We start from the raw sequence: 2,677 nt of genomic DNA on the forward strand, positions 1-2,677 counted from the left end.
TCTCTCTCTCTCTCTCTCTCTCTCTCTCTCTCTCTCTCTCTCTCTCTCTTTTGAGACAGGATTCTCATTGGCCTGGAGCTCACCAATTAGGCTAGGCTGGTTGTCCAGTGTCCAGGAATCTGCCTCCGTTTGCCTCCCCAGCAGAGGAAGCATGCACCACCAGTACTAGTTTATGTGTCTCCCTCCCTCCTTCCCTCCCTCCTTCCCTCCCTCCTTCCCTCCCTCCTTCCCTTCTTCCTTCCCTTCCTCCTTCCCTCCCTCCTTCCCTTCTTCCTTCCCTCCCTCCTTCCCTCCCTCCTTCCCTTCTTCCTTCCTTCCCTCCTTCCCTCCCTCCTTCCCTCTTTTCTTTCCTCCTTCCCCCTTTCCTTCCTCTTAACTCTTTTTTATTGTTTAATAGTCTCATACACTTATATAATAATAACTTTTAGTCATTTCCTTCCCCTATTTTCCTCTCTGGTTCTGGGGGTTAAACCCAGGTCCCCTGCTTGTGAAGAAATCACTGTATCTACTGAGCTACTGCGCCAGCCCCCAGAGTCCATTTTCAAAGTATTTAACTTCAAAGTGAGGCCCTCTTAGTTCTTTCTCTTCTCTTCAGCAGCTGTGTCCTGACAAGGGGTATCTGGTAACATGGGCTGATAGAGGAGTGCCCCAAAGCCGGGATAATGTCCTGGAGGCATGAGAAAAATCCTTGCACTAATTCTCTTGGTCAATCTATTTCTCCTGTGTTTACAGTGTGGTCTGTGGTTCCTTCTCTCTCCTCACCTACCCAAGAAGATCTGTGGTGAATAGTCACAGGTCTTGCAAATGTGTGCCTATTTCGTAACGGCTGTAGTCAGGTATGCTTGGATCCCAACTACCTCTGGATGGGGAATAACAGGAGCCATCACCTCTTTCACGAGCTAAAAAGAACATGCATTTTAAAAGCCAAAACCGCTGCCTGTGGCTCTATTCCTCTCCAAGTGCCCATTATTTTCTTTTATATCATTTTTATGTTACGAGATCATACCATCCCCCACTTCCATGTCCTCTCTTCAGTTCCTCCTGTGTACTCTCTGATCCCTCTCTATTTCAAATTCATGACCTCTTCCTCATTAATTGCCATTATTGTGCATATTTTTGCCTTGAACATTAAAATTTTTCTTGTTTTTAAAATATACATTTAAAAGTCTTGTCAAAGATTTTTATTTTTGGTTTATTGTTACCCTCCTATACTCCAAATGCATCATTTTAACTTCCCAATTTTTTGTTTCATTTTTATTAGTTCTGTTAAGGTTGCCTTCAGTAACTAAATAAGACTCATTTACAAGGCATCTAATTTTCTTAAGAGGTTTTAGACCATGGACTCTGGGTCCAGACTTTCTAGGTTTGAATCTCACTCAGCCTTATTCCTTATTAGCTGACTTGCCTCGTATGAGTTATGCGGATTGCTCTATGCCCTAGTTTTGTTTTTCAAAATGGAGGCAGTATAGCATCTTTCTCATGACTTTATTGTGCAGGCCAAACGAAGTTATAGATGTGATGTGAAGTACAAGCACACACAAACTCTCAGCGTCTTGTAGATTGGCCTTGGAGCCGGGGTTATGGATTTTTCTTTTTTGAGCAAGGGTCTTGATCCCACCTACACCTGTGGAGACTCACCTCCTAGAGCTCCTGGTCTGTGTGGACATTTGCTTTCGACCTCAGTCTGTTCCTGTTGTTGCTCTGGTGCAGACGACATTGAACTGGGTCTTGGACATTTTATTTAAATACTCTGTCATCGTCTCTTTCTATTATTTCCTGTCTCTCCTTCTGTAGGGTCAACATCGCACGTTCTATTTTATTTATTCTCCCTCTGTTGTGACCCCCCTTTTGCTGCAGAGACGTGTAACCCCTAGGTGAAGACTGGAATTCACATGAAGGTCAAGGTTTGTTCAGGCTGCCATCTCTCAGGTGCACACTTTCAGGCCCAGATGTGAAGATCTGAGAACTTACTATTCTATTTTAATCATAGATTTATATAATTAACGACTACTGAAGAGGGGTTCTATGCAAAAGATTAATGAATTATAAGGCACGGGTATATAGCAAAAATAGCTTCATGGACCTGAGTACATGCAGTGAGTGCCTTTGGATGACAATGACTCTTGGCTAACAGCAAACACAGCTTAGTTCCTTTACTCCTGTCCTATCGCATTCTCTTCCTCCCGACCTTTAGAGCTGTTTCTAGCATGGAGGATCTGGGGGCTGGTGGTTCCCATGCCTTTATGTTGTGTGACACGTTTTGGTTATTATTTCTTTTATTTTTTTTTCAAGACAGAGTTTCTCTGTATAACCCTGACTGTCCTGGAACTCACTCTGTAGACCAGGCTGGCCTCGAACTCAGAAATCCACCTGCCTCTGCCTCCCAGATGCTGGGATTAAAGGCGTGCGCCACCACTGCTCAGCTGGTTATTATTTCTTTACTTGTTCTGTATGGCAAGGGCTGAAGGCATTGAAAAGCTAAGGTGACAGTGATAGGTCATCTATCTATCTATCTATCTATCTATCTATCTATCTATCTATCTATCATCTATTTATTTATCAATCTACCATCTATCTATCTTTCAATCATGTATTACTCATCTATCTACCATCCATTACCTATCTATCATTTCTATCTATCTATCTATCTATCTATCTATCTATCTATCTATCTATC

General features: G+C 42.7%; 1 protein-coding gene and 1 long non-coding RNA gene across 3 annotated transcripts in view; one reads left to right on the forward strand and one right to left on the reverse strand.

Annotated features, from left to right (window-relative positions):
* The window catches only part of LOC115064047, a 48,778-nt gene that overhangs the window by 12,957 nt on the left and 33,144 nt on the right, over positions 1–2,677 (forward strand). The gene's annotated exons all lie outside the window — the stretch shown is intronic.
* Fmo2 (flavin containing dimethylaniline monoxygenase 2) overlaps positions 1–2,677 on the reverse strand; it is a 22,573-nt gene that overhangs the window by 6,340 nt on the left and 13,556 nt on the right. The gene's annotated exons all lie outside the window — the stretch shown is intronic.

Source organism: Mus pahari, chromosome 5 (genome assembly GCF_900095145.1).
Source record: "Mus pahari chromosome 5, PAHARI_EIJ_v1.1, whole genome shotgun sequence".
Lineage (NCBI taxonomy): Eukaryota > Metazoa > Chordata > Mammalia > Rodentia > Muridae > Mus > Mus pahari.